At 32.9% G+C, this 17,232-nt stretch overlaps 1 long non-coding RNA gene across 1 annotated transcript in view; it reads right to left on the bottom strand.

The window, feature by feature from the left end:
* LOC140448321 (uncharacterized) overlaps nucleotides 1-16,998 on the bottom strand; it is a 129,302-nt gene extending 112,304 nt beyond the window's left edge. Inside the window, exon 1 of the long non-coding RNA XR_011951684.1 lies at nucleotides 16,823-16,998. This is a non-coding gene — a long non-coding RNA (uncharacterized lncRNA). The remainder of the gene's footprint in view (nucleotides 1-16,822) is intronic.
* Between the last annotated feature and the right edge of the window lie 234 nt (nucleotides 16,999-17,232).

Below are 17,232 nucleotides of genomic sequence, written 5' to 3' on the forward strand. Positions count from 1 at the left end.
AAGACTTTGAATATCACAATAATATATATATATATATATATATATATACATATATATATATATATATATATATATATATATATATATATATATATATATACATATATTTCTAATAAATTTATTAGTAGTTAGTGTACTTATACTTGTTCCTTTTTTTTGCTGTATTCATTTTTAGTTAATGACGTTACCCGTAAGTAAACAAACAAATAAACAAGGACATGCTAGATACATTTAGTATAATGCGATTTTGTTACTTACAATAAAATAAAACGTACACACTTTAAGAGTGAGTTTAATGTTATGATACCCATTATATGCAACAGTCGATTTCTCCGTTTTCTAAATAAAAATTATGTTTCTCAAAGCAAATAACAAGATTGTGCTCACTTTACCGACTTGCAAAGCAATAAAGCGTGCCCTTGAGTTCTTTGATGCATGGAAGCTCTGTTTAGCATAAAAGTAAAAAATCAGTAGTGTGTTCTGTGTGTTTAACGGCTTGCAAGTTCCTTTACTGAGATTATTAAAGTCGCCTGCGGATTTTTCACTTACATAAAGGAGACAGTGTGAAGGAAAAATATTTAAAAAACAGTTACCTAATTACAAAAACTTAAATCGTCATTAACCCTCTGTTGAAGGGGGGGTTGAGACGTGAGCTTTATAAGGGGGGTATATAAATAAGCTTACGAAATAGGGTATCTAATTATAAAATGTTTTTTTTTATGTTTTTATTTAACATCGCAGTATATTTACAATCTAAATATAATTACAATAAGTAAGTTGTTTGACAATATTGTAAAAGTATTATTAAAGAAAAAAAATGTCTTTGTCAAAAAATTGCCCATTGACAATTTCCTGTGTATTCTTGGCACTAGAATAGATTCACGTAATTCTTAGGGTTTGGTTGGGCTTCTGATTTTTGACTTTATTGTTCTTCTGTGACTAGTTTATAGTTAACAGGTCGGCTGCGGTCTTTCGTTTGAGCCTTCGTTCTATTGGTTGTGCTATTAAATTTTAGGCTAGATTATTGAGCTGCTCTGTTAGTCTCTGATCATATTCTTGGCAGAATTTGGTGACTTCTTTATTGAGGTCATTTTAAGGTCTCGTGCGTGTCTTTTGTTTGGAACGTACCATGGAGTATTAGTTACAATAGTCTTCTTCTTCTTCTTTAAGTGCCCTCTCCGCTACGGAGTTTGGCAATCATCATTGCTATTTGTATTTTTGAAGCTGTTGCTCTAAATAATTGGTTATATGTGCACTGGAACCAGTCTCTTAAATTGCGCAGCCAAGATATACGTCGTCTCCCCACGCTTCGTTTGCCATAAATCTTTCCTTGGATAATTAACTGGAGCAGTCGGTACTTTTTCCCTCTCATCACATGACCAAAATATTCCAACTTTCTTCTCTTGATGGTGATCAACAGCTCCCGTTCTTTGTTCATTTTTCGAAGAGCTACACTATTTGTTATTTTGTCTGTCCAAGGTATTTTCAAAATTCTTCTGTATATCCACATTTCGAAGGCCTCTAGTTTATCAATATTGCTCTTGTTTAAAGTCCAAGTCTCTACTCCGTACAGCAGTATCGAGAAAATGTAGCATCTAACCAATCTCATTTTCAGGTTTAAGTTAATGTCATGACTTCCCAGAATGTCCTTTATATTAACAAAAGCAGCTCGAGCCTTTCCAATTCTAGTTTTTATTTCTGCTGTGATGTCATTGTTGTTATTAACGCTTGTTCCCAAATATTTATATTTGTGCACCCGTTCGATTTCGTTATTGTGAATATACAGGTTTGCATTAAATCTTTGTTTTTTTTTTTTTTTAATAATCATGAATTTCGTCTTCTTGACGTTCATTGTTAACCCTTTCTCTTCACTAGCTGTGACTACCTTGTTTAAAATGGCTTGCAGGTCTTCTACTGTCTCCGCCATTAAAACCGTATCATCTGCGTATCTAATATTATTTATTGGTTGGCCGTTAACTTTTATCCCAATCTCTTCTTCCTCCAATGCTTTCTTCATAATTTCTTTCAAATAGAGATTAAATAGCATTGGTGACAGCACACATCCTTGTCTACTCCTTTTTTAATTTGAATTTTATTTGTTGTGCTATTTTCGATAAGTGCGACTGCCTTCTGATTATAATACTATATAGTAGTAGATATTATTCTTATATCGCGAGTGTCTAACTGTTTAGCTTTCAAGATCTCTAAAAGTTGGTCATGCTTGACGTTATTAAACGTCTTGTTGTAATCAATGAAACAATCAAATACATCTTGATTCACATCCAAACACCTCTGTGTCAAGATGTTAAAGGCAAATAATGCTTCGCGAGTTCCATATTCCTCCCGGAATCCAAACTGAGTTTCTCCAATATCTTCTTCCAATTTTCTGTAAATTATATTGTGAATTATTTTGAGGAATATTTTTAAGGTGTGGCTCATCAGACTGATCGTGCGATGATCAATGCACTGCTTAGCATGTGCCTTCTTGGGAAGAGGGACAAACGTTGATCTTAGCCATTCTTCAGGAATTATACTGTTTTCATAAATCTTGTTAAATAAGTCTACTAACAAGTGGATTCGATCTTCGTCTATCAACTTTAGTATATCCGCTGGTAGCTCGTCTGGTTCTGGAGCTTTGCTATTCTTTGAAGACTACACCGCTTGCATTACTTTTTCTCTGCTTATTTCTGGACCTGTATCCTCTGGAAAATTGTCACAAGGAGGCTGCCTTTGATCGTCAAACAGTTCTTCTATGTATGTCTGCCAATGTTTTAGTTTTTTCTCTGTTTCCATTATTATGTTCCCTTGTTGGTCTATAAGTACTGTCTGCTTTCTGTTTCTATTGTTGATCATTTCTTTAACTTTCTTGTGAAGATAGAACAAATCATATTTGGCTTCCAAGTTTTCAATCTCCTTACATTAGCCTTGTAACCATTGTTTTTTAGCGTCGCGGATTTTTCCCACAATAGTAGTTACAATAGTCGGAGTTATAATAGTACCATAGCTAAATTCCGTAGCTCCAAATGAATTTTAAAATAACTTAATATGGTGAAATTTGGCCTATTAATTAATATAGTTTGCTAAATTTAAGGCTTAGCTGTTTGCGCTTGGTAAATATGTATTTCCGCAGTTTCCTTGCGGTTTGTAAATGTTACCTGTGCAAATTTTGTCTTGTTGTCTCGTAGCCACATTTTTAGCCAAGTTTGTATTGCATTTAAGTTAGCCTGTACTCTGTGTGATGCTATGGATGCGTCTGTATGAGTAGAGATTACTGCTGTGTTATATGCATAAGTTGCTAGGGTGGCTTCTGGTGATGCAGATAAATCCACAGTGAATATCAGGTACAGCACCAGTTGCAGGACACTCTTTTGAGGGACTCCAGCCGTAACCTCCTAAATCCATATGTTCAGTCAGCTGGACAATATTTAATAATTTATTACACGGTGACTATTTGGGTTGGGAATCGCTGCGTTCTATATTGCAGCATACTGGACTTTCTATTTATCAGTAAAATTTACTCGTTTGAAAAATTTGACAACAGCGCCTACTTCGTGAGTTTGTTGTTACACGTGGTGAAACTAGTGAGGTTATGATGGCGGCTCCACAAAAATACAGTAAGTTGTTGTGTTTTTTTGTACTTTAAAGTATTGATTGTTGTTAATGTATGTTAGTTGATGTTTGGACGTATTTGTGGTAAATACATATTTGAAAATAATTACAACTGGTCACGTCAGGGGTCGTCTGAACTTTTTGTCAAGCATTTTGGACATTGGAACTTAGCAAAATATGTTACCACACTCACGTTTTTTACGTTTATTTACAGACAGAAAAAGGATATTGACAGAACGCGAATTAGAGGCTATTTTGTCAGATAGCGATTTTTTTCTCAGTGAAGATAGCGATGATGATTGTAGTGAAAACGAGAATGTTTCTGATAACCTCTCAATTGTTTTTTATAAAAAGACGAAGATCTAGACGAGCTAATGAAGATCACGAATTTTGGACACCATTGTATAATTTTTCTGAGTATTTTCCTGAGTATTTTTGGTAAAATTTGTCTTCGGCAAATAACATACGAGCTCTGCAAGCAAACGAAAAGAAAAATCTAAGGTCAACTGCGGAGGAATTCAAGAAACTAACAGGTATTCATATTTTGATGGGAATTTTCGGACTACCGCGCTTACGCCTCTATATCATGGAAGGAATTGAAATTCCTATTATTACTCAGCTTCCCCGAGATAGAATCTTCAAGTTACGAAATTTGTTACATGTTGTAGATAACTGTGCAGAGCCTATTCTTGATGTACGAAATAAATGTATCACTCTTCAAAGATCTCGCGAGTTTTCCATCGCCGAACAAATGATTCACTGGCACCACTAGTCTACGATAGTATGTCAAGAACAAACCTAATCCTGTAGGTTTGAAGAATTTTGTGCTTGCTTCAAAAACAGGGCTAGTCTTGGATTTCTTTATTTATTAAGGTGCAAACACTTGACCTGATGCTGCTTCAAATAAATCCTTCGGCATCCCTCTGTCGTGACAAAATTGTAGGCGAACTTGTGTCCAGGAACAACAATTTACTTTGATAGATATTTCACCTCCATTAATGTACTCGATTATTTATTATGAAAAGGATTACTTGGTATTGGTACCATTCAGAATAATCGAATTCCACGAGTACTTAGGGGCAAAATAAAAAAAAGATTCTGTTTTACTAAAAGAAGGACGAGGGTCATATCAAGAATGGGTAAGCGGTGATAGTAAAGTATCTATTTTGAAATGGATGGACAATAGATCTGTGACAATGGCTTCTACATCTGCAGGTTCTTTGCCATTGGCTGACGTACGAAGATGGGATAAAAAAAAATTCAAAGTACATTCTGGTGCCTTGACCAAATACAATTGTTAAATACAAACAGTCAAAGGGAGGTGTGGATTTGTGTGACAGATTTATTTCATATTTTAGAATCTGTATGCGTACAAAAAAATGGCCTGTATGTGTCTTTTGGCACTTTATTGATCTTGCATTGACCAATTCATGGATAGAGTATCGTCAGGATTGTGCAGCGTTTGGCGATAAGAGATCAAAAGTAATGGATTTACTGGAATTTAAGCTGTATGTTGGAAGGTCGCTAGCTCTAGGTGGTAAGCCTACAAGCGGGAGACAAGCTAGTGCGTCTATTCCAAGTGAACCGGAGTCATCTGAAGATGAAGTTTCTGTCTGTCAAATAATTTTTCTTTTAGATTTTATAAATTTTCGTTTATTGTTTTCATAAATGAAGAGACAAAATATAAAATATTGTTATAATAAAACCTGTTTTCTTGGGACTGGGGAGGATAACTGGGTAAAGCCTGGTATACTCATCGTGATATTTTACAAGGTAATAGCGGTCGTGCAGGTAGGACCTTAAGATTTAGAAGTAATTGTTGGGGAATTTTTGATTTTATGTAAAAAGCCATTTGCCAGACATTGTCAGATGACTGGGAGATGTCTAAGAAGATTCCGAAGCAATATTTTCTGTTTTTCAGTGATAGTATCATATTAACTATACATTAACTTGCATCTGTCTCCAAGATCTCTTGACTTATTTCCTATCCAACGAGTTTTGTGCACTCAAAGTATACCAATTCTCTTCTGCATAAAATATGCGAGCTCTCTTCCTTAACCTGTCATGCTTCCGACGTTCAGAGTCACAACTCTCAGAACTAGCTTCTTTGTACTCTTCAGTCACTAATAACTTCAGAGGTTGATTCGACTATGATTTTAAAATAAAAAAAAAAATTTCATGTATAAATCTGGACTTACCCAGAAATGTAAATGACGTTAATTATTATGTGATAATTTTCCTTCTACTTGTCCAAAAAATGATTAACAGGGTGGCGTTAATAAATAAATTACATATCAAAATTATTAACATTTTAAGGCATGACTTTTTTACGCACCTTGTACAACATGTCTTCTGATAACACATAGATGACAAAATGGTCCCTCCATACACTATAGATATCCATCATTATATTGTTAATGACCTATAATCAAAAGGTTTTAATATTCTAAACCATTATGAGGTGAAAAACGGCGGAAAAATGTGTAATTTTTCACAGCAATTTTATAAAAATCGTGTAAGACAAAATTCTTAATTTTAATCAAATCTTTCCAAAATTATTATTAAATTTATTCAGTCCGCATCTTGAAGATTATCGTCCCTAATCTCGGACAATCCCCAACATTTACGTTCGTCTAAATTCATCTTCATAAAACAAGAAAAATACAATTTGCCCGGCGTTCTTTTCGAGTAAACAAAGGGGCTTTCCTTATTGCAGAGAACATTGCGACAAAAGATAATAGGTTCATTAAAAAAACTGTGAAGATTTTCACTCCGGCTCTCTTCTTAATATAAATTAATAACCGAGTGTAAACAGGAAAGAACTTTTAATAGTGGACTAAATAATGTTTCTTATCGAAATGCTCATCTCGGGAAAGTTATAATTTGTGAAAACAGTCCGAAGTATTTTAAATTACATACGGGGTAAAGTCTAAACGAAGTTTGTTGGGATGCAAATTCCCGTTGTATTACGCCCCAAAACGCCCCAGTATGAAGACTGTATGGAACGATGTATAAGATGTCACGATCACCAGTTTTTTTTTAATGGAATACCCATTTTTTTTTCAATTTATAGATATTACTTACTGAGCTGATTCCTAAAATGTATAACACGTTGTTTCAAATTGGTACAGGGTGGCAAAAATGCAAAAATTCTAAGTTAACGTAGAATGGGGTGACTTTGATTCTATAAGGTGACTTTGATAAAACATGTATATTTTATATTGTGTTACTAAATTTAAACATACAGCTCTTACAATAGAATTGCAGGTAATTTTGTGTATGTTGCCTTAATGTAGGTCTAGTTGTCACTATTTTAAAATATTTAACCTAACTTATTTCCGTAACTACTCCATGAAATTGAATGATTTCTTATCCGGGGTCACTTTGATACATTTTTCGGGGTGACTTTGATACTTTATTTCTTTTTATAGTTTGCTTAATGAAACTTCAAACCGTTAATTATTTTCAGGATTTCGTCATTATCTGCATGAAAAGAAAAAATGCCGCGAGTTTATAAACGAAAGTTGGGATCAAGAAGCTACAAGAACTTCTCTGACGAAACTCTTGAACATGCTCTGCTTCAAATAGTAAACGGAAACTTGTCTGTTAAAGCCGCTTCAGAAAGATTTAAAACTCCGTATGGTACTTTATATAATAAATACAAAGGGAAGCATGTGAAGAAGCCAGGGGGCCAAACTGCGTTGACGGAGCTGGAGGAAAAATCAATCGTGTCCTGCATTGTCAAATGTGCAGATTGGGGATTTCCATTATCGACGCTAGATGTACAACTTTTCACTAAGAGTTATTTAGAAAGAACTGGAAGAATTATCTCTAAATTTTAAAACGGGGTAAGTCCTGGTAACGACTGGGTAAAACTTTTTTTAGAGAGACATAGTCAGCAAATCTCTGAACGACTTGCGTCTAACATTACTAGAGCTCGGGCAGGTGTCACAAAAGAAATGATAGAATCATATTTCAATAATTTAAGAACAACTCTCTCAAATTGCCCTCCATCACACGTTTTCAATTACGATGAAACCAACGTTAGTGATGATCCGGGGAAAAGAAGATTGCTTTATAGAAGAGGGACCAAATATCCAGAACAAATCACTAATCATAGTAAAGCCGCCACATCAATAATGATGTGCGGTGCTGCTGATGGTACACTACTCCCTCCTTATATAATATATCGCAGCGAACATATGTGGGATGCATGGACATTAGGAGGTCCACAGGGCTCTCCTTGTTGTAGTAGTGGATGTTGCGCAAGAGGAGCTAGATATAACCGAACAAAAAATGGGTGTATGGAGGTAACTTGTTTTACAGACTGGTTTGAGACCATATGATTACCCCACGCAAGACGGCTGGAAGGTAAAAAAGTTATGATCGGCGACAACTTGGCGTCTCACTTTTCAGATCATGTTTTAGAATTGTGTGAATTGCACAATATTGAATTTGCGTGCCTTCCCAGTAATTCAACACACATATGCCAGCCTTTGGATGTGTCTTTTTTTAAACCCATGAAAGTCTCTTGGCGAAAAGTTTTGACGGAATTTAAATTGCGACACCCAAAAATTACTGGTGTACCTAAAGATCAATTTCCGTCGTTATTAAAAAAATGCTTGGAATTAATGGATCAGACAATCAGACAGGGTTTTAAAGAATGGGTTCGAGGCTTGTGGCATGGTCCCTTTCGATCCAAATAAAGTCTTGAGTAAGATTACACTAATCAACCATGATGTTGATTATGTAGAACCTCTGATTAACGACAGCCTCACAGACTATCTGATGAATAAGAAGTCCGAGATAGAAGTTACTAAAGGGCAAAGTAAAAAAGAAACTTCATATCCAACCTGGTAAAAGTGTAAGTCGACATATAACGGCAGATGACAGCTCCTCCGATAGCGAGTTAAACAGCTATAATAGTGAAAGCGAAAATAAAATTGAAAATGAAGATTCTGTGGAGGACCAATCATATGAAGATGAGATGAATACAAAACCCTCCCTTGCTGAATTGAATGTTGGAACTTACGTGCTTGTAAAAATTATGTCAGGTAAACAAAAATGTAAAAATTACGTATATGCCGGAAGGATACAAGAGAAATTATCTTTTGACGAATACGAACTCATTGGACTTAAATCACTGGATGAGACCCATAAACATTTTAAAGTTGTGGAGACCGACGTTTTTAACGCTCCTTTCGATGATATCTTAGCAATTCTGAAGACCCCATCGGTTGAAACAAATGAAACAGCAACTACATGTACATTTCCTGGCAGAGTTGATGTTAAAGAAAAATAACTTTGATTTTGTTTCCGTTCAAAATACATTCTTTTGGCTTTTTTTACTATTTTATACTGTTTTACTAATTTGCTACAATGTTTTTTACCTGAATAAAGTATTAGCTACCTGTAAAATTATTTATTATATACTAATTATTGTGCCTATAGCAGCTGTCAAAGTCACCCCAAAAATTAAAATTGAAATATCTAAAAATTGGCTTGATTGATTTAAAAATGGGTTGACATTGACACCATTACAGCTTTTATGCATCGTCCAAGCTATTTTAAAATAGGGTATCAAAGTGACCCCACATCAATGGGTGATTTTGATATACCATTACTTTTTTTTTGAGAAAATCCTCAATTTAAAGATATATATACTAACAGTATAAATTACATAAACATAAGATGCATCCCAATGGACATTTTTCCACATTTTTGGAATCACCCATTCAAAAGTTACGTAAGAAAATATAAAAAATTAACAAAGTCACCCCGTTCTACGGTACCTACAAAATAATAAATGAGAATAAACGTAATAAATACATTAAATGAAATTACATATTGTTATACAATTACTTTACTCTTTTACTCTTTTAGTATTTTGTGGTGGGTGTAGAATAGATCATCGGATCGTGACGTATGATACATAATTGGAAAAGAAAAAAAGTAGCGAATATGATAAGACAGAAAAAACACACATGGCGGCAATGCCAAAAGGGTATTATATCATATCTTCGTTATTATTGGTCTGATTGGAGCGAGTGATGTGTTCAATGAAAGGTAAGGAAATAACAATTATATTAACATAGTAAAGACAGCTACCAACAGAGCAGTACACAGTATCTTCAATAATAATGAACGTAGAGCGACATAGGAGATGTCATAGGATACTATGAATAAAAATATATTTACTATAAGACAAATTTTGATTTAATGACTTAAAGAAAGCCTCTGGATGAGTACAAAATAAACAACTGACCGAATCCTAACATGCGACTTAGCAAATGAAGGGGGAGGATATAACAAATATATTAAGATAGCAAGAATAAACAAAGCGACTACCAAAAGGGCGTTACACAGCATTTCGTTATTTATGAACGTATAGCGATATAAGAGATATCACGTGAAGCTATGATGATAATAGATACACTATAAGGTAAAACTTGCTTTATTGATATAAAGAAGGCCTCTGGCTGAGTACAAAATAAACAACAAAGAGGTTTATTGTTTTAAAAATTTAACGACTGCAGATTGTCATTGATTGAACCTTCCGTCGCATGCGACGGGCAGAATTACTAGTTATTTTATTCTTTATAGTATTTTTGCTACCCTGCATCAATTTAAAGCAACGTGTTATACCTTTTTGGAGTCAGCTCAGCAATGGAAATCTATAAATTGACTAAAAATTGGGGGTTGTCATCATACAAAGGAGTTTTACCCTATACAGGGTGAGTCATGAGGAACTTTACATACTTCTACCATATGTAGAGTCCCCCAGGGAGCATATCATGTGGCCACTAAAAAATGTCAACTACTCTTCTTTATTAATTAACAGGGTGATTTGTGTAATTGACCATTTATTTCATTTTACTGTAGTGTTTATACGGCTCATTTGATTTTTTAAATTTTTCCATGATACAGGTACACTACTATCAAGCATTCGACTGGTATTAGCTAAACTAAAAAATTCCAGGACTGGCTTTGGAAAAATTAATTTAGGGATTCGTATTAAATATTACACTCTGTATAAATTTTTTTTTAAATGCAATAAGTGATTTTTAAACTACATAAATAGCCAATGAAAACGACATATGCTACAATGTTGTCGCACTTTTATTAAATTTTTAGTGAACGATCAAATCTTACCAAAAATAGAACAACCATAATGAAGTATCAAATTATAAGGTATTAATTTAAACAAATGTTATAAATTTCAAACATTTTAATTAAAATGAGTTCCTACAACATAATCTAATACGTAGAAAATTAACATCTTTACTGTCACTTTGTATTATCTCTACGATAGAATCAATTGTTTTTCAATTTTAAATTTTTACTCATAGATCGTATTGGGGCATTATTTTCGATAAATAATAAATTAAATTGATTAAAAAGTCAAACCTCTTGTATGTGTTAGTTTTTGTTGATTGTAAATGATTAAAATTTTATGTCAAATAATAATACATTGCATCAACTGTACTAAATAAAAATAAATCTAAAAAAGTTTAAAATGAAGGTTGGCGTTGACCGTTTGACGTTTCTTGATATTTTATACCCATTGTCATTATTGTCATTATCAATTGTTATTTATGTGTACAAGAATACATATTTCTTCTGTCATATCTACGTTAAGTACATTGTGTTAGTTTTGGTAGAGCTTTTGTTACTTTCGTTCAAAATGCCACATCAGTTTTCGACCACAGAATATACTGACATAATATTTGTTTATGGATTCTGTAATGGGAATGGTAGGGCTGCTAGTAGAGAATATCGCAGGAGATTTCCTAATCGTCGAACTCCCAGTCATCCAACATTTGGGTCAGTTTTTAATTATTTGCTAGAAAATGGCACTTTTCCTAGTGGAACAACAGAGCGACATGTAGATGAAGCGCAGGAAGATGACATTATGGACGCCGTTACTATGAACCCTACAATAAGCACTAGACAAGTAAGTCGAGAACTCAATGTTACTCAATCAAAAGTAAGTAGAGTCTTACAAAAAAATAATCTATACCCATATCACATTCAAATGGTTCAGCGACTACATGCTGGAGATGAGATCGATAGGTTGGAATTTTGTAGATGGATTAACAATAATCGACCAACGCTATACAGGACACTATTTACAGATGAAGCCCAATTTACCAGAGACGGGATAAATAATTCACGAAATTCACATGTGTGAGCAGAAGAAAATCCCCATGCTATTCGAGAACGTCGTTCTCAGTTAAGGTTTTCGGTTAACGTGTGGATTGGTGTCATAAATAACCAATTAGTAGGTCCTCACTTTTTTGATGGTCCTTTAACAGAGCAGGTCTATTTGAACTTTCTACAAAATATTTTGCCGAATTTGCTAGCCAACGCGAACGTTGCTATCCGAGGGATGTATTTTTAGCATGATGGGGCACCCCTACACTTTTTACTGGCAGTGAGACAACATCTCAATAATGTTTATGGCAACAGGTGGATAGGACGTGCAGGTCCTATTTCGTGGCCTTCAAGATCCCCTGATTTCAATCCCGTTGATTACCATATTTGGGGACGATTGAAGCAACTAGTTTACGCAGTGAATATTAATAACCGACAACAATTAATTGATAGAATTATACATTGTTGTAATACTATTAGAAACGATCCCCAGAGTATCCGTAATTCAATACGTCAATTAACAATTCGGCAACAAAAATGTGTACAGGCTGCAGGGTTCCATTTCGAAAATCTATTTTGAATTATTTTTATTTTGTTACCATTATTGTATCTTTTCCAGTTCTAATTTATGGGTTTATCATAACTATGTACATATTTTTAGTTTTTTTTAAATTGTTCTTCGTTATTGTTAGTAGTTACTGTTTTTTGTTGTGCAGTGACTCAGTTTATCATTTCAATTAAAATGTTTGAAATTTATAACATTTGTTTAAATCAATTACCTTATAATTTGATACTTCATTATGGTTGTTCTATTTTTGGAAAATTTGATCGTTCACTAAAAATTTAATAAAAGTGCGACAACATTGTCGCATATGTCGTTTTCATTGGCTATTTATGTAGTTTGAAAATCACTTATTGCATTTTAAAAAAAAATTATACAGGGTGTAATATTTAATACGAATCCCTAAATTAATTTTTCCAAAGCCAGTCCTGGAATTTTTTAGTTTAGCTAATACCAGTCGAATGCTTGATAGTAGTGTACTGTATCATGTAAAAATTAAAAAAATCAAATGAGCCGTATAAACACTACAGTAAAATGAAATAAATGGTCAATTACACAAATCACCCTGTTAATTAATAAAGAAGAGGAGTTAACATTTTTTAGTGGCCACATGATATGCTCCCTGAGATATGGTAGACTGATATGGTAGAAGTATGTAAAGTTCCTCATGACTCACCCTGTATATTAGATTATAATTTGAAAAAATAGTAAATTAAAAATCGACCTGTTTCAGGAATTTCTGATAATGTTGTTTATTTAGCTAATAATGAATTTATGCGTTAGTTTATGAACGCATTGTATAGAGTTTATAATTGGACAATTACTGGCAGCGATTTAGTTTATTATTTAAAATGTGTACATTATTGTTCCTGAATGATAGATATATGAAAAATAATAGCCGATAATGGATATACAATTACATGTTTGGGTTATTTTCATATTATATGTAAACTGAAACATTTTACAAATACTCATTTATATGTTACTAATAGCTTTTGAAAAATTTATAGAATATCAATATTTGGAAGCACTGGGAGGTAATTTACAGCGTATTGATCACTTTGTTGCTTCTAGTGTTTTAATTTGTTTTGTTATGATGCAACCCGATAATTCGTTTTTTAATTAAATATGTTTTTTTTTTATATATAATAACCTTAGTCTAGTTTTAATTATTTTGTTCGGAGTTTCCTAGATGTCAATTGAAAGAAACTTTTAGAAATGTTTATAAATCATGGCAGATCAAATTGTTTCACTTTTTAAAACATTTCCGAACATAAAATGAATAAATACAACCCACCTAAAAATTTAAGTTTATTCTCAAAAATAAAAGCTAAAACTACAAATTCATTAATGAGTAGCATAATTTACCAAATAAACTACAGTTATAGTGTATTTTTATGTATGAGAGAGTAATAAAACAATAAATTATGTATGCAAATCCCTAAACTGTTGATACGGGTGACTCAATGAAAAACAGATATTTGTCAACAAGTTTACAGAAGTATATAGGAAAACAATTTTAAATTGAGTATGACCACCAGGTATAAAGGTTGGAGCAGAATAGAATACAATAGTTGTGAGGGTTACTAAACCCTAAATAAGGTTGCCAGTGTCGGAGTGATGGAGGTTAACAGGTACTAATGAATTTGCAAGAAATGTAAGATGTTTATTTTATTGGTTATATATAACCAATAAAAGTTTAATAAGTACCTACCTATTTGCAAAATAAAGTTTAATTCTTTAGATAAAATAAAACGTTTTATTTTATCTATTTGCAAAATAAAGTTTAATTCTTTGCCTATTTGCAAAATAAAGTTTAATTCTTTAGATAAAATAAAACGTTTTATTTTATCTGAAATGAGTGCATTCCACGAAGTAAGGGTTTCAACAATCAAACATTTAATTCTTTAATTCCAGGAATCTACGACAGTAATTGACTAGATAATTACCTTCTAAACTTATTCCACAGAAAATGTAATAGTGGGTTTTTCCATTTTGTATATAGGAAGGTCCAAGTGGCGTATTCAAAATTCTTACCAGTTCACTAAAAGTAGGTACTTCAGTTGCAAGGTGCAGTTTATTGTGTATACTAGTGTTATGGAAAATTTGGAAGTGCCGTGTAAACGCCGAAAAATTGGTCCTCTAACAGTTAATGAAAAAACATTAATATTTAATTGTTTTAAATCATTTACAGACAAACGTTTATGTGAAAGTGTTGATGAGACCGTTGAGTTAGTAAGCAGTACACTTGGTGTTGGGAAATCTACGATTTACAGAGTTATTAAAGAAGAGAAATGTGGTAGTTTTCAAATGCCACGTAATGCTCCAGGGAAACCAAAATTTCAAATAGAATATCATTTTAAAGAAGGACTTCGACGGAAAGTGCATGAATTCTTCTTTAGACAAGAATTTCCAACATTGGATAAAGTTCTTGTCTCAGTTCGAGATGATAAGGATTACCCAGAAATGAGTCGAAGTACGTTATGGAAACTTTTAAAAGAAATAGGCTTCCGCTGGAAAAAAAATCCCAGAAAGTCTATTTTATTAGAAAGAAGCGATATTGTCATATGGAGAAGACATTTTCTAAGAACCATAAAGGAAATGAGAAACCAAAAAAGAAAAATATTTAATCTTGATGAAACATGGATCAACGAGGGTCATACACCAAATAAATTTTGGCAGGATGAAACTGTTACAAGTCAAAGGCACGCTTTTGTAAATAACTTATCTACTGGTTTAAACCCACCATCAGGAAAGGGACGCAGTCTGATAATAGTACACATTGGCAGTTCAGACGGTTTTGTTGAAGGTAGTTTATTAACTTTTGAATCAACTCGTACCGGTGACTACCATGAAGACATGAACGCTGATGTCTTTCAAGAATGGTTCGAACAAATGATAGATCTTCTTCCTAAGAACTGTGTAATAGTAATGGATAATGCAAGTTATCACTCCAGACTTATAGAAGGACTGCCCACAACCAAGTGGTTAAAAAAGACTTGCAGAATTGGCTGAGTTCAAAAAATATTACGTACCATCCCGGATCTATAAGAAAGGAACTTTATTCGTTGTGTGCCCTTCATAAAGAAAAATTTAAAAAATACGAAATTGCCAAAAATCGTGGAATGACAGTACTTAGATCCCCACCATATCATTGTGAATTAAACCCGATTGAACTGGTATGGGCACAGATAAAGGGTGAAGTTTCAAGAAAAAATACCACTTTTAAAATTCATGATGTTAAACAGTTGTTTTTGGAGGCCGTAAATAATGTAAAACCTGAAAACTGGGAAAAGGCAGTAAATCACGCTATTAAAGAAGAGGAAAAAATGTGGAAGCTGGACAATATTACTGATAAAATGATCGAGCCAGTTATTATAAATCTTGGTTCTGAAAGTTCATCTTCTGAATCTGATTTGGATTTGTAACAAGTAGCTGTAAGTTTTATATTAATATTTTTATTCATCTATTTAACATACCTTAGACGGTTTTAAAAACTCTTTTTCTCTTTTGTAATTTTTAAAAATTAAAAAAAAAATGTGAATTTTTTAAAACCCTTTTTAATGTAGGCCAGTCAGTTCTAATATAGTGTGTGATAAAAGAGGTCACTTTTGTTTACATACACATAACACTTTATAACACTAAAATAATTCATTTATTTTTTACAATTATTCAAAGTAATTTTTCAATTAATCTTGAGCACGCCCATGGAGTGGTCGGAGCTACCAGTTAAAATTATGCTAATTACTCTCTCGTTCATAAAAATAAACTATAATATCAAAGTTGTTACATTGGTCAAGGTCAACAGTGGCTTAAGCAACATGTCACTCAACACAAAAGTGACTGCAACAAAAAAAACTCTTGTGCCTTAGTAGAACACTACTTAAAGACAGGACGTAAATTTTACTTTATTAATGTAAAAATCTTAAATTAAGTTGTTATTTATAAAAAACTTTTCCTTGAAATGGTACGCGTTAAAAAAACTCCAGAATCTACTAACTATAAGACTAACACCAAATATTTGAGTAATATCTACTGCAACATTCTAAGTAACATATGACATGATAGGTAGGGTAAGGACGTGTTCCTCTGGACGTTTGTACCTTTGGACAACTTAAGTATTTCGAAAACTACAAACAGTATGAAGCTAAAAAGCGTCAACTATAATATTTTATGTAGAGTTAGCAACAGTGTGTGAACAACGTGTTTGTTACTGTGTGTTTACAGTTCCGAGTTTGTTTTGAAGATTTTTGTTGATAAAAGTAAGTTTATTAGCAATATTCACCAACATTTATTTTTACAATCACTGTAGTCATGGAAAAGTTTTAATATCACAATAAAGAGTAATAATTTATATAATACATACTGTATATCTGGAATATATCTAAAATATAATAAATAAATCGCTATAATCAATATAAAGCAATATATAATGAACTCCCATCCACAACATTGCATAAACGCTGAATAATAAATACACGTCGATATATTACTTACCTACTGAGAAACTTAAACAGTTTATTTCCGTAATAATAATTTATTTATGATGTATTATAAAGTTAAACTCACAGAAAATGCAGTTATAAAGTTTAAACATTGAGTCACTGATAGCTGAAGTAAAAGCTTTAACGGCAGTTGCTCACATCAATTTTCATTAAGGTGTTTACATACCGACTTGCCAGCGATAATTATTTTATAGTGTATTAACGTTATTGCTGTTTTGAAATGCTAATTTGTCTTATCGGGGTGAAATATGTCAACAGTAATATATTTCTTTTATTAAACCGGTATCCAAGACAGAAATTTATTATTTTTTCTGTTAATAGCAGGGGCGGCCCGTCGGAGTAGGCAAGTAAGGCGCCGCCTGACCTCTTTAAATGTACAATAATAAATTATTTATTATTATA

Source organism: Diabrotica undecimpunctata, chromosome 8 (assembly GCF_040954645.1).
Source record: "Diabrotica undecimpunctata isolate CICGRU chromosome 8, icDiaUnde3, whole genome shotgun sequence".
Classification (NCBI taxonomy): domain Eukaryota; kingdom Metazoa; phylum Arthropoda; class Insecta; order Coleoptera; family Chrysomelidae; genus Diabrotica; species Diabrotica undecimpunctata.